The sequence below is a fragment of the Schistocerca gregaria genome, chromosome 10, assembly GCF_023897955.1.
Source record: "Schistocerca gregaria isolate iqSchGreg1 chromosome 10, iqSchGreg1.2, whole genome shotgun sequence".
Classification (NCBI taxonomy): Eukaryota; Metazoa; Arthropoda; class Insecta; order Orthoptera; family Acrididae; genus Schistocerca; species Schistocerca gregaria.
Window position 1 is genome coordinate 122,544,794 of NC_064929.1, and position 24,240 is coordinate 122,569,033.

General features: G+C 44.9%; 1 protein-coding gene across 1 annotated transcript in view; it reads right to left on the reverse strand.

Moving 5' to 3' along the window:
• LOC126293467 (uncharacterized) overlaps window positions 1-20,388 on the reverse strand; it is a 203,385-nt gene extending 182,997 nt beyond the window's left edge. The window contains exon 1 of the mRNA XM_049986710.1: window positions 20,351-20,388. The gene's annotated coding sequence lies outside the window, so the exon portion shown is untranslated. The remainder of the gene's footprint in view (window positions 1-20,350) is intronic.
• Between the last annotated feature and the right edge of the window lie 3,852 nt (window positions 20,389-24,240).

Consider the following 24,240-nt stretch of genomic DNA (forward strand, 5'->3'; position numbering starts at 1 on the left):
AAAAAAAACTCAAATGTATGTGAATTCTTATGGGACTTAACTGTTAAGGTCATCAGTCACTAAGCTTACACACTACTTAACCTAAATTATCCTAAGGACAAACACAGACACCCATGCCCGAGGGAGGACTCGAACCTCCGCCGGGACCAGCCGCACAGCCCATGACTGCAGCGCCAAAGACCTCTCGGCTGATCCCACGCGGCGCTAGGTACTTCAATATTGGTTTTTTAACATTAAGTGTATACAGCATCATCAATTCCTTCACAGATTTTCTTCTTCGATGAACTCAGTGGATTTGCCGAAAATAGTTGTTCCCACTTAGGAGCAGAATCTTTAACAGTGTTACATAAATTTCCTGTACCTTTCACATGTGAAAAGTGACATTTCCTCACTTTCTGGAACATGCTTCCGCCGTTACGATCAATTTCGAGCAATATAGGTTGATAAATGCTGAAGTTCGTAGCATGTAGTATTAAAAAAATTGATAATAAAACAGCAAACAAAGATAATCTTTCTCACAACCTTCGAGACTAACCTGCAGTTCGTTTCGTTTATGTGAACGAAAAATTAACGCACGAAAAATTTCTAGCGTAGAAAAGGTGTGGATCACAGCACAGAAAGAGGAGGCGTGGCAGGTGCAGACGCCCAAATTTTTTTAAAAAAATATATCTGTAACCAGAATTCTATTATGCACCTTGACGCTGTTATTCTTAAACAGCCCGTTTAATAAATTACGCAATGAAAATTTAATTTTTTCCCTGATTTGACATATATCTGTGCTTAATTAACCAGTCACGCACAGGAACGTGAGAGATCATATCTTGCATGTTGCTGGAGGAAACGAGATACTGAAGCTACGGTTATTTAGTGCCTTATGCTGTTAGGAGCAGGGGTCTGTGCAGTGTGTAAGTGAGACAAAGTTCTGTGAGTATCAAGTCCACAGTGTAACGTCCAGCACTGGTCTCTACACATTGACACAGTTTGTGTGTGTGTGTGTGTGTGTGTGTGTGTGTGTGTGTGTGTGTGTGTGTGTGTGTGTGCGTGCGTGCGTATTTACAGTTCCTTGGTCCAACCCTGCCTAACAGCGTGGTTGCTAACAGACTGTAAGCGATGAGAAACCGGCCTTTTAGAATACACTACTGAGAGCTTGGGAAAGATAGGCAACAACAAATCCAAAATAGTAAATAAAATGTGTGTACAATTAAACATTATGTGGTATAGCAGTTCTTCTTATTTTCATACTTGCGAAGAAAACTGGATGAGGAATTTCGCCTTTTGCAAGACACCTTTGTAGTTTTGTTTTTCTCAGGCATGTCTCAGCATTTTTTGCGCTGTCTCCATGGGTTACTTTATCTCCTATCTGTAAAATTTTTATTACACATAAACGTCTAGAGAAAGCATTTGGTATAAAATATTTACATTTGTGGATGAAATGATTGTTGTCAAATACACTGAAGTGCCAAAGAAACTAGTATAAGCACGTGTATTCAAATACAGAGATATGTAGACAGGCGGAATACGGCGCTGCGGTCGGCATCGCCTATATAAAACAAGTGTCTGACACAGTTGTTAGATCGGTTACTGCTGCTACAGTGGCAGGTTATCAAGATAGTCGGCGCACTAGCGATGGGAGACAGCATTTCCGAGATAGCGATGAACTGGCGCTTTTCCCGTACGACCATTTCACGAGTGTAATGTGAATATCAGGAATCCATCAATAAGCCTTAATGTGCGAGAAATTCATCGACACGTCATCGATATGGGCCCAACCGTATACCCTTGATGACTGTAGGAGGAAAGGATTTACGCTTCGCCTGGGCCACTTAACACCGAAATTCGACTGTTGATATGGAAACATGTTTCCTAGTCGGACGAGTCTCTTTTCAAATTGTATCTAGCGGACGTGTAGCGGTATGGAAACCCATGGACCCTGCGTGTCAGCAGGGGACTGTTCAAACTGGTGGAGGCTCTGTAATGGTGTGGGGCGTGTGTATTTGTAGTCATATGAGACCCTGATAGGTCTAGATACGAGTCCCATGGGTGACAGGTACTAAGCATCTGATAACCTCCATACATTCATGTCCATTGTGCATTACGACGGACTTAGGCAATTTCAGCAGGACAATGCGATACCCTACACGTCCAGAATGGCTGCAGAATGGCTCCAGTAACACTCTTCTTCGTTGAAACACTTCCGCTGCCCACTAAACTCCGCAGACATGAACATTATTTAGCATATCTGGGAAGAGATATCCATTCCCTCGTACTCTTACAGATTTACGGACAGACCTGCAGGATTGAAAATGTCATTTCCCTCCAGCACTACTTCAGATATTACACGAGTCCATGCCACGTCGCGTTGCGGCACTTCTATGTGCTCGCTGAGGCCCTACACAGATTATGCAGGTGTACCAGTTTCTTCGGTGTAATACAATTGGCAGAAGGAGCGCAAGTCTGTGCAAAATACGCTACGGCGTCCAGGTGGGTTCGACGGGCCTTGTTAAGTATAGGTAGGGTTAGAAGGCTAGCACGGGGGAGAGAAGGATGAAGTACACTCATGCTCATAAATTAAGTATAATGCTGATACATGGTGAAACAACGCTCTGGTGGGCGGTTTGCGGGTTTAAATCACCACGGGGTATGATCATGCGGTGCATTTGACCTTCGGACTTCGCAAGGTGGCTCTGGCAGCAGTCCACACAGGCAGAGGTGTGTTGGTGCATGTCAGAGTACGGTGCAGCGAGTAAGTGTGCAGACGTTTTCAGACGTGCTAATGTTGTTTGTGTGTTGACAATGGCTCAACGAACACATATCGATGACGTTATGAGGGGTAGAACACCAGGGCGACTGGAGGCTGGTCAAATACAGCAGGTCGTAGCACGGTCCCTCCGTGTGCCACAAAGTGTGATCTCAAGATCATGGCAACGATTCCAGCATACAGGAAACGTGTCCAGACGCTACAGTACGGGACGTCCACAGTGTACAACACCACAAGAAGACCGATATCTCACCATCAGTGCCAGCAGACGGCCACGGAGTACTGCAGGTAACCTTGCTCGGGACCTTACCGCAGCCACTGGAACAGTTGTCTCCAGACACACAGTCTACAGGCGGCTGAACAGACACGGTTTAGTCGCCCGGAGACCTGCAAGGTGCATTCCACTGACCCCTGGTCACAGGAGAGCCCTTAAACCCAAGTGTCAAGAACACAGTACATGGTCACTGGAGCAGTGGTCCTATTGTCTATAATATATCATACAATCACCATTAATCTTTATTTTACAATTACCATTGCCAACTTTGGCCCATATAAACAAATACTCACCAGCATTTAATTTCTTCTTCGTCCTTGTACTCAAAACAAATGGCATGCTTGGAACTAGAGTACCATAAGGCACTTTAGCCAACAGTCCTGTAGTCTCAGATATACTCCATGTCTTCCATGTGAGAATATTAGCATCTGGAAAAGCTTCAAGGCCACCATAATCTGCTTGATTGCCCCACACTACAGCAAGTGTGAGCCAAGTACTACCTCCAAACACTGCCTGTACATCACAGGTAAAGTTCAGATGCAGTCCACGAAAAACATTGGGGCCTCCAATTAACTGCTGCTTATTAAATTGACCAGCAAGGTCAATATCAATAGCCTTCAAGCTGCGATACACAGGTACACTGCGCCGCCAGCGACGACGCCATGCACGTCGCAGAGGCATTGCTGTGGCACGTTAACACTCTGAAATACTCCATACTCCATACTTAATAAGCAGCAGTTAATTGGAGGCCCCAATGTTTTTCGTGGACTTCCTCTGAACTTTACCTGTGATGTACAGGCAGTGTTTGGAGGCAGTACTTGGCTCACACTTGCTGTAGTGTGGGGCAATCAAGCAGATTATGGTGGCCTTGAAGCTTTTCCAGATGCTAATATTCCCACATGGAAGACATGGAGTATTTCAGAGACTACAGGACTATTGGCCAAACAGCCTTATGGTACACTAGTTCCGAGCATGTCATTTGTTTTGAGTACAAGAAATAAGAAAAAACTAAACGCTGATGAGTACTTGTTTATATGGGCCAAAGTTGGCAATGGCAATTGTAAAATAAAGATTAATGATGATTGTATGATATATTATAGACAATAAAATTCCTTATCTCCTTTCCTTATCTCCTTTCTAAAAAAAATAAAACAAAACATTGATCTAGGTGGTTATGGGTCGCGCCAGACCGCTCTAGAGATTATTTTTTTTTAAAGTCGGCCCTCTGGTTTGCTCGCTAGGCGGGTGACCTTGAAGCGGACTTAGCCGACAGACGAGTCCAGGTATTGTCTGAACAGTGATTCTCGCTGGGTTGTCAGCTGGCGTGAACCAGGAACCAGATACCAACCCCTTAATGTCCTTGAAAGGGACCTGTATGGACGGCGTGGTCCGATGGTGTGGGAAACGTAAAGCCTTGCATGTCTCTGACAGAGGAGCTGTAACAGGCCAGGTGTATCGGGACGTCATTTTGCACCAGTATACCCGCCTTTTCAGGGGTGCAGTGGGTCCCACCTTCCTCCTGATGGATGATAACGCATGACTCCACCGAGGTGCCATGTTGGAGGAGTACGTCGAACCAGAAGATATCAGGGGAATGGAGTGGCCTGCCTGTTCTCCAGACCTAAACGCCATCGAGCACGTCCGGGATGTTCTCGGTCGACGTATCACTGCACGTCTTCACACCCCTGGTGCAAGAATGCGAGGCTATACCCCAGCAGCTGCTCGACCACCTGATCCAGAGTATGCCAACCCGTTGTGCGGCCTGTGTACGTGTTCATGGTGATCATATCCCGTGTTGATGTCGGGGTACATGCGCAGGAAACGGTGGTGTTTCGTAGCCCATGTGTTTTGTGACGGTTTTCTCAACTTATCACCAATACTGTGGACTTAGAGACCGGTGTCGTGTGTGTTCCCTATGTGCCTATGCCATTAGCGCCAGTTTTGCGTAGTGCCACGTTGTGTGGCACCACATTCTGCAATTATCCTTAATTTATGAGCACGAGTGTATTTCAACAATCTTCTCACAAGACAGATGCCTCAAAAGGAAAAACTTAATTATGCTCCCACATCCCAGGTATTTTGCGCCGTAACTCTTGATCTGGGTTCTCGGTTCGTCTGTAAGCCATGCTGATGCTCCGTATTAAACACGGGGGATTCGTGTTGGGCGTCTTATGAGCGACAGTGTAGCGCGGACGATAATCAATACCGCTGATCCAGTGTAATTCTTTTGGATGATTACACGCTTCGCCGGTGCAGCGATGTCAGAGTGATCTACAGCGGGGGATCTTCAGTAAAGCTACCCAATCAGGCGGGCCCCGTGATCGAAATTTGAATACCTGGTATTTGCTGCCCGATCGGTGGATTCTGCAGTGCAAAATCGGTATAACAGGAGAGCTGTTAAATGAACGGCTTCGGCTACGTTGGTTTGATGCATTAAATATCAATTTCGGAAAAATCTCGTAACAGGTTTACGGAAACGGCAGATTCGTGTTGTAAACGCGGAGGGTGTTATACAAATTTCTGTGGTTTCAAGAGCCGAGGCTGCATAATAGTGTGGGGGAGTGCATATGAGCGAACGTAGCACAACGTCTCGTTCGTTTCAGGATTTTCAACGGAAAAAAAATTGTCTCACAAAGCTCTTACATATCTTTAGTTTGCAAACCACTTTTCAAGCATTCCTAATGCACTGAAGCTCCAAAGAAATTGATATACTAATGCATATTCAAATAGAGACATGTGCAAACAGGAAGAATACGGCAACGCCAGGGTGTTACAAAAAGGTACGGCCAAACTTTCAGAAAACGTTCCTCACACACAAAGAAAGAAAATATGTTATGGGGACATGTGTCCGAGAACGCTTACTTTCCATGTGAGAGCTCATTTTATTACTTCTCTTCAAATCACATTAATCATGGAATGGAAACACAAAGCAACAGAACGTACTAGCGTGACTTCAAACACTTTGTTACAGGAAATGTTCAAAATGTCCTTCGTTAGCGAGGATACATGCATCCACCCTCCGTCGCATGGAATCCCTGATGCGCTGATGCAGCCCTGGAGAATGGCGTATTGTATCACAGCCGTCCACAAAACAAGCACGAAGAGTCTCTACATTTGGTACCGGGGTTGCGTAGACAACAGCTTTCAAATGCCCCCATAAATGAAAGTCAAGAGGGTTGAGGTCAGGAGAGCGTGGAGGCCACGAAATTGTTCCGCCTCTATCAATCCATCGATCACCGAATCTGTTGATGAGAAGCGTAGGAACACTTCGACTGAAATGTGCAGGAGCTCCATCGTGCATGAACCACATGTTGTGTCGTACTTGCAAATGCACATGTTCTAGCATCACAGGTAGAGTATTCCTATGTAATCATGATAACGTGCTCCACTGAGCGTAGGTGGAAGAACATGGGGCCCAATAAAGACATCACCAACAATGCCTGCCCAAACGTTCACAGAATATCTGTTTTGATGACGTGATTGCACAATTGCGTGCGGATTCTCGTCAGGCCACACATGTTGATCGCGAAACATTACAATTTGATCACGTTGGAATGAAGCCTCATCCGTAAAGAGAACATTTGCACTGAAACGAGGATTGACATATTGTTGGATGAACCATTCGCAGAAGTGTACCCGTGGGGGTCAATCAGCTGCTGATGGTGCCTGCACACGCTGTACATGGTACGGAAACAACTGGTCCTCCCGTAGCACTCTCCGTACAGTGACGTGGTCAACGTTAACTTTTACAGCAGCAACTACTCTGACATTAGGGTTATCGTCAACTGCACGAAGAATTGCCTCGTCCATTGCAGGTGTCCTCGTCGTTCTAGGTCTTCCCCAGTCGCGAGTCATAGGCTAGAATATTCCGCGCTCCCTAAGACTCCGAAACTAAAATGAGCTTTAACACGGAAATTAAGCGTTTCCGGACACATGTCCACATAACATCTTTATTTGTGTGTGAGAAATGTTTCCTGAAAGTTTGGCCGTACCTTTTTGTAACACCCTGTACAAGACAAGTGTCTGGCGCAGTTGTTGGATCAGTTACAGCTGCTACAATGGCAGGTTAATAAGATTTGCGTTAGTTTTAACGTGGTGTTGTAGTCAGCGCACGAGCGATGGCACACAGCATCTCCGAGATAGCGATGACGTGGGCATTTTCCCGTACGACCGTTTCACGAGTGTACCGTGAATATTAGGAATCCTTTAAAACATCAAATCTCCTACATCTCTACGGCAAGAAAAAGATCCTGCAAGGACGGGACCGACGAGGACTGAAGAGAATCATTCAACTTAGCAGAAGTGCAACACTTACGCAAATTGCTGCATATTTCAATGCCGAGCATGAACAAGTGTCAGCGTGCCAACATCGTCGATATGCGCTTTCGGAGCCGAAGGCCCTCTCGTGTACCCTTGATGACAGCACGACACAAAGCTTTACGCCTCGCCTAGGCCTGTCAACACCGACGTTGGACTGCTGGTGACTGGCAACATGTAACCTGGTAGGACGAGTATCGTTTCAAATTGGATCGAGCGGATGGACGTGTATGAGTTAATCCGTGGACCCTAAATGTCAGAAGAGGACTGTTGAAGCTGGTGGAGGCTCTGTAACAGTGTGAGGTGTGTGGAGATGGAGTGATGTGGGAGCCCTGATACGTCCAGATACGACTCTGACAGGTGACACGAACGTAAGCAGCCTGTCTGATCACCTGGCATCCATTCGTGTCCATTGTGCATTCCGACGGACTTGGACAATTCCAACAGGACAACGCGACACCCGAAACTTCCAGAATTGCTACAGTGTAGCTCCAGGAACACTCTTCTGAGCTTAAACACTTCCACTGGCCACCAAACTACCCAGACATGAACAATATTGAGCGTACATAGGATGTCTAGCAACTTGTTGTTAAGAAGAGATCTCGATTCCCTCGTACCCTTACGGATTTATGGAGAGCCCTGCGGGGTTCATGGTATCCATTCCCTCAAGCACTTCTTCAGACATTAGTCGAGTCTGTGTCACTTCGTGTTGCGGCACTTCCCCGTTTTGGCGGGGCCCCTACACGATGTTTGGCAGCTCGTTTCTTTGGCTGTTCAGTGTATATTTCCAAATGAAACGAGATGTAGAAAAAACTTCATGATTGTCCCAGTAAAGTTTCATGCTAATATTTCTCTCAGAGTTTTTGCTGATGAGACAGTTACATGTCATATACTGCCGTCTGAAAGAAAAGATACAGGGATACTTAGTCAGATCTTGTTAAGATTTCGTTCGACCAGGTAACATGTTTCCAGTCAAGATAATTAAAATGGCTCTGAGCACTACGGGACTTAACTTCTAAGGTCATCTGTCCCCTAGAACTTAGAACTACTTAAACCTAACCAACCTAAGGACATCACACACATCCATGCCCGAGGCAGGATTCGAACCTGTGACCGTAGCGGTCGCGCAGTTCCAGACTGTAGCGGCTAGAGCCGCTCGGTCACCCCGGCCGGCTGTTGAGCTTTCAGTTCGGTTCAGAACTAAGCGACTAGTTTTAAATGTTTAGATATGTAATATTGTGCTCTGCACAGAACGAAAAAAAGGCATTCTATGGCTACAATATCGAAGAGCTGCGGCTGAAAGCAGTCGCCTTCAATGCGCTAACAGTCCATAGAAAGGGAAATATGCACTGCCATGCACCTCATAGTGGTTTGGAGCAAAAGATCTGTTCTGGACGTAGTTATAGAGGGTGATTCAGAAACATATGCAAATATTTTAATATGTTATTCTGCAACTAAACAAAAAAGTTCATATAAACATAGGTCCGCAAATATTTAGTTACGGAGAGGCGGCTAGTAAAAATTTTGTCTGAAATTAAGCAACTTCGCTGGTATCAAACCATGGCAGAACTTTGCGAAGTTAAAATGAACCACGACTTCCATTTATTTTGTTGTAATTGGTCTAATAAAACATGTCCTAAACACGTTTCTGCAGTAGTTTTCCAGAGAAGCAAAGGTTGTTACAGACAAAATTATGAACAACCCTGTGAAACTGAAACGAGCTACAAAATTTGTTCATATACGCGTTAGCAAGTGCATTGAACTCGGTCGAGACATTTTTGTACATTTATTGTGAATGTATTTTGAAACTGTATGTACACTGTACAACTTCCTTAACACTTAGCTTTGTTTCTTCCGGTTTAACATGAATGTATGTGTGCTCTGGTATTAATAAAAGCAGATTATCTGACACATTATTACAGTTTCAGCTAACGTTACTACGGTCGCAGGTTCGAATCGTGCCTCGGGCATGGATGAGTGTGATGTCCTTGGGTTAGTTAGGTTTAAGTAGTTCTAAGTTCTAGGGGACTAATTACCTCAGAAGTTAAGCCCCATAGTGCTCAGAGTCATTTGAACCACGCTAACGTTATTACCATAATTTTTCCAAAATTAAACTCTAGACAGCTTCTGTTGAAAACATAGTGCAAGTTTCTGGAATTTAAAAAAGAAATTGTGCCAAGTAGTCAATAAGTTAGAGTTTTTACGAAATTACTTCTTTGCTTCTGTGGATATTCTTGAAAACTACTGCAGATACAAGTCTGGGACATGTTTTATTAGATTCACCAGATCAATAACAACTAAGTAAATGGAAATCGTACAGTTTTGCAATGGTTTCATATTAACGACGTTGCTATATTTAAGGCAAAATCTTTTACTAGCCACCATTCCGTAACTAAATGTTTGCAGACCTATGTTTATAATATGAACTTATTTCTTTATTTTACGTATTTTTATTTTTGCTGTTTGTGATTTTCGATCTGTGTGTGTGTAGTTAATTAACTAGTATGTTTTTATTCACAACGACAGATGGTTTCGTTTTATTCTAACATTTTGGTTGTTTTCGCTAGTATGTATTTCACCGCCTACTTTACGCGAGATTCTCTCGCATTACTTCGCAGATTATATGTTCGCATTGATGACAAGAATTCAACAATGCGGCCTGTCCTTGAAGGACTTACACAAGGATCGGTCATATCTCCACTGCTGTTTAATTTATACATTAACGACCTCCCGACGGTGCCACACGTTACTGCCAGTTTCTATGCCGACGACACAGCGCTCCTGACTGCAGGCACCAGAATGGACCACCAAGTCACACGGATGCAGCGCCAACTAGATTTAGTGGACCCCTGGACTCACCGGTGAATGCAGAGAAAACCAAAGTTATTGTCTTCAAAGAACGCCTACGGATATCAGACAAGCCGCTCCCCTGGGCAACAACTGTAATATACCTGGGAGTGCATCTGGACGCCAAACTGTTGTATAGTCATCACATTATGGAGAAGAAGACGTCTGGCTTCAAAATGCTGGGAGCTCTCCTCCCATTTCTGAAGAGCTCGTACCTCAGCCAACGCGCAAAACCCCAGTTGTACCATGCCACAGTCGAACCATCTATTTTTTATGGATCGACCTCTTGGGGTACTACGTGTGCCACTAACTACAAGAAGTTGCAGGTTGTGCAGAGCCTACGATGGATCACTGGCGCCCAGTGGTGGATCCGAAATCGCGACATTCATCGAGCCTTAAGCGAATCTTACCTCTCAGACAAGGTCAAGCAGAAGGCACGAACCTTATTTCGGAAGTTGGAAATGATACTCACCACAGTAGGTCTGGTAGAACGCTTACGCAACCACAAACGTAAAGTACCGAAGGCGATAGTATTTGGGCCTCCATAAATGATATCCCTACGTAATTCTCCATAATTTAAGGACATAAAGTCCTTTAGCACTTCTACACACATGTTTTCAATCACACACCAAAAGCAGCGAGTTAAAGGACCCTTCTGTGTGCCCAAACTAAAGCTTAAAGAAGAATAAATCAATAAAGAGAAAATTTTTACCCCTTCCATTTCCTACATAAGTAAAAATCAACGAAGTTGATCAGACTTCAGCACCACCACAAAAAAAAAGAAAAAAATCGCGCATTACACTCTTTCCCTCTCTCGTTAGGTGTTCCATAGCGCAAGCTTCATCTGTTTGACACTAGGACACATGGCTCTGGCTCTGAGCATTATGGGACTTAACATCTATGGTCATCAGTCCCCTTGAACTTAGAACTACTTAAACCTAACTAACCTAAGGATGTCACACAACACCCAGCCATCACGAGGCAGAGAAAATCCCTGACCCCGCCGGGAATCACTAGGACACAGGTAAATTGGTTCCATATTCTCTCTTTTACATGAATGTTTTTAAATGGTCTGATAGGTTTTATTTATTAAAACAGAAAGTTTGAATTAACACAATTTTTAATAACTTTTTGATGCGCTTATGTAGCTGTTAAGGGATTTTGATATGCGCGAGTGTCTGGCACATACCACACGTGCCCTCTCTCGGTGAAACCATCTGCCCTAGTGCTTTCACACTCTTGTCTCGATAGTTCATAAGTGAAGTACTGATGTTAAACTGTTTGCATTGACCCTGTGCCCATAGTCATGTCGTACAAATGGAGAAGATGTCTTAATTATTGGCGTCGCCTTTGGCACCATTGTTTTATTAATCTCCATTGCATGATGTAATTGCAGTAAGTAACTAAAATATTTTGTGCCTGTATTACTCTGGTAATTTCACTGTTACTTAAGCTTTTGTGGTTCTCACTCCCGACCTGCCTCACGTGTCTCCTGCCTCTTCGTGAACCCACTGATGGCCCTTCCTCTCTTCATCCCGCCGCTTCCCCAGCTGCCCCTTGCTCTCCCCTCCTTTTCCATACTCTCGGACATTTTCCTTCGGCAGGTCCCAACTGGCAATTTTATTGTTCGTCGTGTGTGCTTCAAGTGGGTTTTAAGTGTGTTGTTCCGGAGTGTTTTTACTACTGTGGCCGATTTTTAACCTGTGCCTGCGCATTCAGTGTCTTCTCTGTGTTTTAAGAATCGCCAACTGTGTTTTTTAACTTCCTGGTGACTTTTTTTAACTGTCCCCCATGAACGTCTCCTTCTCAGTGTATATTTTACCTCCATTTTCTCCCCTTACTCTGTTTTATGTTCCCTTTTTTTATCTCCTTATGTATGTACCATTTCATTCTTGTTTTAGTTGTCGTGTCACTCGGCTGAAGAGCGGCGGATTGTGCCGCTGAAAGCCCTCCCCTGCCCGTATGGGGCACGGGAATGAAATCACAATAAAGAAAGTAAAGAAAAACTCACTTCCGATTCTAAGGCTTTTCTAATGAAAGTGTCTTCCTGTTCAGGATTTTTTTACTTCTGATGAAGGTGTATTTGTATGTACCGAAACCTTGGTCAAGAATTTTAATAAATTTTTATCCTGAAACTGTTTTGGCTGTCATCTTTTATCGTGTTGTAGAATATCATATTACAATATGTGCCTATCTTCGTGAATCACCCCATAGATCTGAATTGATTCAGCGAGTGCACATACGCCTTATCAGATCATTATCCCACTTACAGTTGTCATAAGAGGAAAGTACACCTTGAAATAATGTAAAATCCGAAGCAGTGATACCCGATTTACAAGTTGATTTTCTGATCGTCGACAAGATACTCATAAACCATCTGTGTAGCTGTTTGAAGGGCCTCTGCCCTGTGTCAAAGTCTCCACCAGGAACAACCTACTGAGAAAACTCGCCAGAACACAGTGGGGCAGAGCTGAAACCATCCAAACTTGTGCAACGGCATTATGATACTCCGATGCACCGCATACCTGTCTTGTTTTGTATAAGTCAACACATGCCAAACACGTGGCTACTGCCCTGAACGACACATGTAGAGTACAGAACGTAGGTACATTTTATTTCGGTTGTTCCAATGTGATACATGTACCTTTGTCAACATATCATTTCTGAGAACGCATGCTGTTATAGCGTGGTTACTTGTAAATCCCACATTAATGCAATAAACGCTCAAAATCATGTCCCTCAACCTCAGTGCGTTTGGCAATACGTGTAACGTCATTCCTCTCAACAGCGAGTAGTTCGCCTTCCGTAATGTTCGCACATGCAGTGACAACGCGCTGACGCATGTTGTCAGGAGTTGTCGGTGGATCACGATAGCGAATATCCTTCAACTTTTCCCACAGAAAGAAATCCGGGGACGTCAGATCCGGTGAACATGCGGGCCAGTGTTTGGTGCTTCGACGACCAATCCACCTGTCATGAAATATGCTATTCAATACCGCTTCAACCGCACGCGAGCAATGTACCGGACATCTATCATGTTGGAAGTACATCGAGGTTCTGTCATGGAGTGAAACATCTTGTAGTAACATGGGTAGAACATTACGTAGGAAATCAGCATATATTGCACCATTTAGATTGCCACCGATAAAATGGAGGCCAGTTATCCTTCCTTCCATAATGCCGCACCAAAAATTAACGCGCCAAGGACACTGATGTTCCACTTGTCGCAGCCACCGTGGTTTTTCCGTTGCTCAATAGCCCATATTACGCCGGTTTACGTTACCGCTGTTGGTGAATGCCGCTTCGTCGCTAAATAGAACGCGTGCAACGTCTCGTAATTTCTCTTGTGCCCAGTGGCAGAAGTGTATACGACGGTCAAAGTGGTCGCCATGCAATTACTGGTGCATAGAAATATGGTACGGGTGCAATCGATATTGGTGTAGCATTCTCAACACCGACGTTTTTGAGATTACCGATTGTCGCGCAGTTTGTCTGCTACAGATGTGCGGATTAACTGCGACAGCAGCTAAAACACCGACTAGCTCATCATCATTTGTTGCAGGTAGTGGTTGACGTTTCACATGTGGCTGAACACTTCTTGTTTGCATAAATAACGTAACTATCCGGCGAACGGTCCGGACACTTGGATGATGTCGTCCAGGATACCGAGCAGCATACATAGAACACGCCCGCTGGGCATTTTGATCACAATAGCCATACATCAACACGATATCGACCTTTTCCGCAATTAATAAACGGTCCATTTTAACACAGGTAATGTATCTCGAAGCAAATACCATCCGCTCTGGGGGAATGTTAAGTAATACCACGTACTTATACGTTTGTGACTATTACAGCGCCATCTATCACAAAGCGAAAAAAGTGGTCCAACTAAAACATTGATATTTCATTGCGTACTACACGAATATGTAATAAAAATAAGGTTCCAATTTAAAAAAACCGCACTTTATACCCGTTTGACCTATGGCAGCGCCATCTAGCGGGCCAAGCATAGCGCCATCTGGTTTCCCCCTTCAAGCTAGACGAGTTTCGTTCTTTGTAGCTTTTTCGTTTGACGCTTATTTCGTGAGATATTTGGCCCAGTCACTATCAATGGACCACCCTGACTAAAGGAAAATGTATCGGAGTATCTGGCTATGAGAACATCGGCTATATATTGTAAATATACCGGCAGTTTTTTAGCTGTATGTTTAGAAAAAAACTAGCAGATTGCCTATCATGCTAAGATCAAGAATTGAAAGGAAAACGTTTTACGTTCACGCCTGGCGATAACCACTTTGATAACAGTGCTACATCTAAGTGGCACAATAAAATGTGTCCGATGGTCCGTCGCTTGGTTTCGTCACATGTCGGATTTGTGTGGAACACTTCATATCGACACCTTGTGTTCTTTTCATTTCTGCAAACGCCAGCGACTTAACAGCTATAGTGTCAAAATTGCGTGGTTAAGCTAAATGTCGCGGTTTCTTTTGTTAGCGCCGTGAGCAGATTACGTCAGCATTTCCTTTCAAATGTCCCCGCCCACCGTACAAACCGATCTCGTCACTTAAATTTTTGTTCATCAGTTTCAGAAACTGTTACTAAAGAAAGCCGATGTGAAAAAAGGCACACTGCTTGGATGAGAAATTGTTTTTTAACGCACATAGTGTGCTGCTTCTAAACATTAGAAATCTTGTTATTGCATTCACACAGCCCCCAAGTGCAATTGGACATCTTTTGTGCCAAATATACATTGCCTCACACAGTCAAAGAGAAAGACTGGACGTGATGAAAGCTCAAAAATTAGTAACTCTCCATCACACAGTGAAAGTAAAATTATGTCCTACTACAATTTCAAGGGAACGATTTCACATATTTTCAGGAAATTGTGAAAAAATATAGTATGAAATAAAAATGTTGGCTTTCGATATTGCCGTTTTGCTGTCGATGTATCTGAGAGGATTTATCGCCGATGTATATCGATATTTATTGGAGAGAAATATCGATATTTTATCAGCAGCCCTAGTGTCAACAATTTTTGTATTACATGTAAATAACTGTTGTGTACATAGTTCCTCGTAGTCAGCGCGTACACAACAATTTTCGCAATAGAGCGCGCCCTGCTAAGCACAACAGCGCAGGCGCAGCGCTCGTCCGCCTCCGGACTAAGAGATGGCGCTGCCTTAGAGACGGACCAAATTCTGCTTCCCCCGATCCGCGTATTAATATGTAACGCAGCGAATGAGATTGCTGCTAACGTAGAACCTTTTCTCCTCGCGAATCACACTCGCGCAGTGATACCTGAACCCGCGATGTATTATAACGAGTGTACATACCTCCGATTAGTCAGTCTGCATTAATCTCCATTAGTCTGCACCAGTCTGTAGCAGTCTACATTAGTCTGTACCAGTTTATTGTCAAGTTTCAGTCTGCACCTAATAAGATTATCATATTCCTGTACATAGCCATGAAGATAAATGTATAGACACTTTGTCAAGAGGTATGTGAGAATAAGGTTAACGTACCAAGACCAAAGGAACTTAAAATTGTCAATTGTAAATAGCATCCAGAATCAAGTTAAGTAAGGTTTATGCTTGTTATTATTTTAATAAATGTGTGTGAAAATTAATTAAGTTCTGTTTAAAGTTGGTCACCGTCAATCTGCTACTCTAAGCGTGCAAGTGGCATTTCTATCATCTAACCTAACGACAGATAAACACACCACGATAAGACCAGGAGACATATTGCTGACACTCGCCTACTTCGTTAGATTGACAAGTCAAATAATCTGATGGTGTGTGTACCGAAGGTCTTACAGTATGCACACCACAATAGCTTTCGTCATTCAGTCCCTTCAAAAGTGTACCGTCCAAGCACATGTGATATCAGCGCTGCCCATATTATTATTCGAGGTTGGTTCCTTTCTCACTCGACTCTGTAATCAGGATACTTTTTGGTCCCAAAGACAGTATTTCTGGTACATCAGCTACGATAAATGGCAAATTCGTCTAGTAACATAATCTTCGGAGTGGTCACTGCATTTTCAAACTGAGTTAACAAAACACGGCACGTTAAGAAGCCTCATTCTTGTCTATATCCGAAAATTCTTTTGCGAACGTCGCTCGAAACGGTCTGACCTTAAATTCTTTTTTTGTGTGATGTTACATTGCTGTCCTCGATATACCGAGATCCGAAGCACGTCTAAGAGTCGACTTCACAGTAGATTAAATGAAGCAGAGATTTCACCACGTATTTCTTCTCGAATCTTCTTCCTTCCACTCCGCGGCCTGTCTTAAACACTGCCGAAAGCAAAAAAGCACGTCTTTCCCAATCATGAAGTATAGCCTCCCCTGGTGATGCCTTATTAAATCTTCCTCGGAATGTTATGACAATCTGTCTCATTGTCGCCCTCTTCATCCACACACTTGACGCTTAGCTTTCCTCAGTAATGTAACCATGCTACATATTACATAGGAGACAATCTGAGTAGCCGTCTTAGATTGTTTGCAGATGGTGCTGTGATTTACCGTCTTGTAAAGTCATCAGATGATCAAGACGCCTTGCTAAATGATTTAGATAACATATCTGTATGATGCTTGGCAATTGACCCTCAATAAGGAAATGTGTGAAGTCATTCACATGAGTAATAAAAGAAATCAGATAAATTTCGATTACTCGATAAGTGAGACAAATCTGAAGGCTGTAAATTCAACTAAATACTTAGGGATTACAATTACAAATAACCTAAAATGGAACGACCACGTAGATAATATTGTGGGTGGAGCAAAGCAAACACTGATTTATTGCAGAACAGTTAGAAGGTACAATAGGTCTACTAAAGAGACTGCTTACACCACGCCTTCCGCCATATTCTGAAATACTGCTGTGCGGTGTGCGATCCGCATCAGATGAGACTGACGTATGAGATCGGAAAAGTAGAAATAACGGCAGCTCGTTTTGTATTATCGTGAAATGGGGGAGGTAGTGTCACAGACATGATACGGGAATTGGTGTGGCAATCATTAAAACAAACGCGTTTTTCGTTGCCCCAGGATCTTCTCACGAAATTTCGATCACCAGTTTTCTCCATCGATTGCGGAAACATTCTGTTGGCGCCCAACTACATAGGGAGAAATGATCATCACGATAAAATAAGAGAAATCAGGCCGCGAACAAGCACTCGTTTTCCCCGCGTGCCGTTTGAGTGTGGAACGGTACAGAGACAGCTTGACGGCGATACATTGAAAACCTCTGCCAGGCACTTTATTGTGAAAAGCAGAGTAATCACGTAGATGTAGATGTAGATGTAGATGTAGACAGCAACTGTGACTGCGATAACATGTAAACACAAATTCCAGCAATTGATTCCGAGAACTGATAAATAAGCTGCATAATAACACGTAATACTAAACAAGGGGTTTCAGGGACATGTGCGGCTGTTTGCTCATGTACGCTCATCTGATGGTGTTTTAGACTACTGGACATCAAAACAGATACACCAAGAAGAAATGCAGATGATAAACGAGTATTCATTGGACAAATATGTTATACTAGAACAGACAAGTGATCACGTTTCACGCAATTTGGATGCATAGATCCTGAGAAATCAGTACGCACAACAACCACCTCTGGCCGTAATAACGGCCTTGATACGCCTGGGCATTGAGTGAAACAGAGCCCGGATGGTGTGTACAGGTACAACTGCCCATTCAGCTTCAACACAACACCACAGTTCATCAAGAGTAGTGACTGGCGTATTGTGACGAGCCAATTTCTGGGCCACCATTGATCAGGCGTTTTCAATTGGTGAGAGATCTGGAGAATGTGCTGGCCAGGACAGCAGTCGAACATCTTCTGTATCCAGCAAGACCCGTACAGGACCTGCAACATGCGGTCGTGCATTATCCTGCTGGAATGTAGAGTTTCGCAGGGATCGAATGAGGGGTAGAGCCACGGCTTGGAACACACCTGAAATGTAACGTCCACTGTTCAAAGTGCCGTCAATGCGAAGAAGAGGTGACCGAGGCGTGTAACCAGTGGCACTCCATACCATCACGCCGGGTGATACGCCAGTATGGCGATGACGAATACACGCTTCCAATGTGCGTTCACCGCGATGTCGCCAAACACGGATGCAAACTTCATGGTGCTGTAAACAGAATCTGGATTTATCCGAGAAAATGACGTTTTGCCATTCGTGCACCCTGGTTCGTCGTTGAGTACACCATCGCAGGCGCTCCTGTCTGTGATGCAGCTTCAAGGGTAACCGCAGCCATGATCTCCGAGCTGATACTCCATGCTGCTGCAAACGTGGTCGAACTGTTCGTGCAGATCGTTGTTGTCTTGCAAACGTCCCCATCTGTTGACTCAGGGATCGAGATGTGGCTGCACGATCCGTTACAGCCGTGTGGATAAGATGCCTGTCATCTCGGCTGGTAGTGGTACGAGACCTTTGGGATCCAACACGGCGTTCCGTATTACCCTCCTCAACCCACCGATTCCATATTCTGCTAACAGTCATTGGATCTCGACCAACGCGAGCAGCAATGTCGCGATACGATAAACCGGAATCGCGATTGGCTACAATCCGACCTTTATCAAAGTCGGAAACATGATGGTACGCATTTCTCCTCCTTACACGAGGTATCACAAAAACTTTTCACCAGGCAACGCCGGTAAACTGCTGTTTGTGTATGAGAAATCTATTGGAAACTTTCCTCTTGTCAGCACGTTATAGGTGACTCTTGTAAATGGTCTGGAAAACTAATCATTTGTAAATCACAGCATCTTCTTCCTGTCGGTTAAATTTCGTGTCTGTAGCACGTCATCTACGTGGTGTAGTGGGCAGTAGTGTATTATTTCTCGTTGGAAATATACAATACGTCAAACATATGCTACAACTTGAATGAAATTTTCAGTCTACAGCGGAGTGTATGCTGATATGAAAAATTCGGTTCGAGTCTCGTTCCGGCACACAGTTTTAATATGGCTGGAAGTTTCATATTCTACAACTAGTAATAAATATCCTGTTTTGTCACCGGCCGCTATGGCCGATCAGTTCTAGCTGCTTTAGTCCGGAACCACGCTGCTGCTAAGGTCGCAGGTTCGAATCCTGCCTCGGGCATGGATGTGTGTGACGTCGTTAGGTTAGTTAGGTCTAAGTTGAAACTTCCTGGCAGATTAAAACTGTGTGCCCGACCGAGACTCGAACTCGGGACCTTTGCCTTTCGCGGGCAAGTGCTCTACCAACTGAGCTACCGAAGCACGACTCACGCCCGGTACTCACAGCTTTACTTCTGCCAGTATCCGTCTCCTACCTTCCAAACTTCACAGAAGCTCTTCTGCGAGAGATGCAGCGCACACTCCGCTGCAGAGTGAAAATCTCATTCAGGTCTAAGTTGTTCCACACCTAGTGGACTGATGTCCTCAGATGTTAAGTCCCATAGTGCTTTGAATCATTAGACTTGTTATTCAGACTTTGTACCGTTGTGCTCGGAATCAGCATCCTGCACCAATTTGGTTGTATTAATTATATTTGAATGAGTTGTTCCTATACTGTTAGTTGCACTGGTAGGGTAGTGGCAGTCAGGCTAAACATCTGAATTTCAGGGCACATGCGACAGAGGACACCAGAGCATCACAGTATTTCAAAAATGGTTCAAATGGCTCTGAGCACTATGCGATTTAACTGCTGAGGTCATCAGTCGCCTAGAACTTAGAACTAATTAAAACCTAACTAACCTAAGGCCATCACACACATCCATGCCCGAGGCAGGATTCGAGCCTGCCACCGTAGCGGTCGCTCGGTTCCAGACTGTAGCGCCTAGAACCGCACGGCCACTCCAGCGGGCTAACCGGTTGGAAACTTTCCTCATGTCAGCACGTTGTAGCTGTCGCCACCGGCGCCAAACTTGTGTGAATGCTCTGAAAAGCTAATCGTTTGCATATTACAGAATCTTCATCCTGTCGCTTAAATTTCGCGTCTGTAACACGTCATCTGCGTGGTGTAGCAATTTTAATGGCCAGTAGTGTAGTTTACAAGCTTCGGTGTGGTAACGTGTCAGCCTCTTCCGGATTATCAGTAAACAACGACAGTTATAAAAGCGAAGCAGAGCGAGAGATGCGTCGTTATGTGACTACAGCGGCTACCTTACCTCCAGTTGGCAGCGCATCGCGTCCACGGACAGACTGGAGAGCCGCAAAGGATCTTTTGGGAAACTTTGAACAGCTGTTGACGTCAGAGTTCGAGGAAAATAAACAGCGGGCAGGTCAGTGAGTCCACAGCTGCGATAGTGTGTGTGCGCTCGTGTGTCACTGTGGCCGAGTGAGCGCGTGTGTGTCTAAGCGCTGAGTGTGCACAGGGTGACTGGGACTTCGTAAACAGGTTCCAGAGGCGGAAGGCTTTCGCGAGCTGCGGATAATTGCCCGCGCATTATGCACCGCTACGAGTCTTTTCACGTCTCTGCCGTGGCGTCTTAAAGAGGCGAAGCTCTGACAGGAATTGTTGCTGCGATTCGCCGCTAGTGCGTCACCCGCGGCTGTGTCACACGGTTGCACGGCGTTTAGAGTTCATTACGCTTTCGTCGCGACAGGTACGTCTGAGCAGTCGCAACAGCGGTACATCGGCCAAGAACGTCCGTATAGCTTACTTTTCCCCATTGTTTATCTACTAGTTTTTTCGTCCGCGGCTCTGCACGAATACGCTTGTTTCAGACGAACGTAAACAGAAACATTCTGAAAAGCCAGCCGGCCAGTGAGTTCAAAAAATGTGTGAGAATTCTTATGGGACTTAACTGCTAAGGTCCTCAGTCCCTCAGCTTACACACTACTTAACCTAAATTGTCCTAAGGACAAACACAGACACCCATGCCCGAGGGAGGTCTCGAACCTCCGCCGGGACCAGCCGCACAGTCCATGACTGCAGCACATGAGACCGCACGGCTAACCCCGCGCGGCCATTGTAGCCGAGCGGTTCTAGGCGCTTCAGTCTGGAACCGCGTGACCGCTTCGGTCACAGGTTCGAATCCTGCCTCGGGAATGGATGTGTGTGATGTCCTCAGGTTTGTTAACTTTAAGTAGTTCTACGTTGTAGGGGACTGATGACCTCAGATGTTACGTCCCATACTGCTCAGGGCCATTTGAACCATCTGAAAAGCTATACTCCGTTCATCGCAAGAATAAACCTGAGCCGTCCGGTGTGGCCGAGCGGTTCAAGGCGCTTAAATCTGGAACCGCGTGACCGCTTCGGTCGCAGGTTCGAATCCTGCCTCGGCCATGGATGTGTGTGATGTCCTTAGGTTAGTTAGGTTTAAGTAGTTCTAAGTTTTAGGGGACTGATGACCTCAGATGTTAAGTCACATAGTGCTCAGAGCCATTTGAACCATCTGAAAAGCTATACTCCGTTCATCACAAGAATAAACCTGAGCCGGCCGGAGTGTCCGAGCGGTTCAAGGCGCTTAAATCTGGAACCGCGTGACCGCTTCGGTCGCAGGTTCGAATCCTGCCTCGGCCATGGATGTGTGTGATGTCCTTAGATTAATTAAGTTTTAGTAGTTCTACGTTATAGGGGACTGATGACCTCAGATGTTAGGTCCCATACTGCTCAGGGCCATTTGAACCATCTGAAAAGCTATACTCCGTTCATCGCAAGAATAAACCTGAGCCGGCCGGTGTGGCCGAGCGGTTCAAGGCGCTTAAATCTGGAACCGCGTGACCGCTTCGGTCGCAGGTTCGAATCCTGCCTCGGGAATGGATGTGTGTGATGTCCTTAGGTTAGTTAACTTTAAGTAGTTCTACGTTCTAGGGGACTGATGACCTCAGATGTTAAGTCTCATACTGCTCAGGGCCATTTGAACCATCTGAAAAGCTATACTCCGTTCATCGCATGAATAAACCTGAGCCGGCGGGTGTAGCCGAGCGGTTCTAGGGGCTTCAGTCACCAATTTAGTATTGGAGGGCAGCGTGGAGGGTAAAAATCGTAGAGGGAGACCAAGAGGTGAATACACTAAGCAGATTCAGAAGGATGTAGGCTGCAGTAGGTACTGGGATATGAAGAAGCTTGCACAGGATAGAGTAGCATTGAGAGCTGCATCAAACCAGTCTCAGGACTGAAGACCACAACAGTAACGACACACTTTCGACGCTTTTTTTTGTTGTTTTAGGGCGCACAACTACAATGGTCATTAGCGCCCTGACTAATTTAGGAATGTACCGCGAGGCACAAGGTTAAAACAGCTACTAAACGGGACAACACTATAAAAGACGTATTAACAGACATAGGATTAAAAAACTACAGCATAATCAAACGTCCTTAGACAGGTGTGTCAAGTTGATAAAACGAAGAACGCGAGCAGCAGCTCCTGGGTCATCCGCTAAAATGGCATCCAGAGTACATGGCAGGCCAAGATCAAGACGCAGCGTAGTAAAAACCGGACATCGACGCGACAGGTACGTCTGAGGACTTACCAAGTGTCCATCGCAACAGCCGTACGTCCTGCCAAGAGTTGCCGTACAGCTTACTGTTCCTCCTTGTTTATCTTCCAGTTTTTCGTCAGAGGCTCTACACGCATACGTGTGTGTCACACGAACGTAAACTGAAACATTCTGAAAAGCTGTACTCTGTTCATCATAAGAATAAACCTGATGTAAAGCGCGCCTGAGGTCTAACGCACGGCTTTCCGGGCGGTAAGGAGCGCCTGGGCCCCGGCATGAACCCGCCTGCCGAATTCGTGTCGAGGTCCGGTGAGCCGGGCAGTCTGTGGATGGCTTTTAGGCGGTTTTCCATCTGCCTCGGCGAATCCGGGCTGGTTCCCCTTATTCCGCCTCAGGTACGCTATGTCGGCGATTGCTACACAAACAAGTTCTCCACGTACGCGTACACCACCGTTACTCTACCACCCAAACATAGGGGCTACACTCGTCTGGTGTGAGACGTTCCCTGGGGGGTCCACCGGGGGGGCCGAACCGCACAATATACCTGGGTGCGGTGTGGGGGCGAGGGAGGGGTGAAGTGGACTGCGGTAGTCGTCGTGGGGTTGTGGACCACTGCGGCTGCGGCGGGGACGGAGCCTCTCCTTCGTTTATAGGCCTCCGGTTATCATAACATAACATAACATAACCTGATGTAAAGAAACACAATCTCGATGATTGATCAGAAGAACACCTACACCGGTATTGTTACGCATTTGGTAGTAGGTCAGATTGTTCAAATGGCTCTGAGCACTATACGACTTAACTTCTGAGGTCATCAGTCGCCTAGACCGTAGAAGAAGTAAACCTAACTAACCTAAGGACATAACACACATCCATGCCCGAGGCAGGATTCGAACCTGCGACCGTAGCTGTCGCTCGGCTCCAGACTGTAGCGCCCAGAACCGCACGGCCAATCCGACCAGTGGAAGTAGGTCCTACTTATGTATTAGATGCACAGGGTGATTCACGAAGATATGCAGATATTTTAATATGTTACTCCACAACTATAACTAAAGAAAAAAGTTCATATAAACATAAATTCGAAATGTTCAGCTGCGGAGTTACAGCTAATAAAAGATTTTGTCTGAAATTTGGCACCTTCGCTAATATGAATCCATCGCAAAGCTGTACGAGGTTAAAGTAAAGAACGATTTCCATTCATTTGTTCTTGTTGGTCCGGTGAATCTAATAAAACATGTCCCAGAAGCGTATCCGCAGTAGTTTTCAAAAACATCCAAAGAAGCAAAAAAGTAATTCCGTAAAATTTTAAATTTATTCACTACTTGGCCCTATTTGCTTTTTAAATTCCAGGCAATTGCACAAAGTTTTCCACAGAAGTTGCAGAGAAATTAATGTAGCACTCTTAATGTTACCACCTTTGCTTTTAATTTCACCAAAGGTTGTTTTAACTTTCCTACATGCTGAGTGTAGACGTAATACAGCATCAGAAATTTCTTCCTCAAATTAAGTTTTCCAAACTGGTCCTGAGAAGCAAAAAAAGTAATTCCGTCAAAATTTTTAATTTATTAACTACTTGGCCCTATTTGCTTTTTAAATTCCAGGCAATTGCACA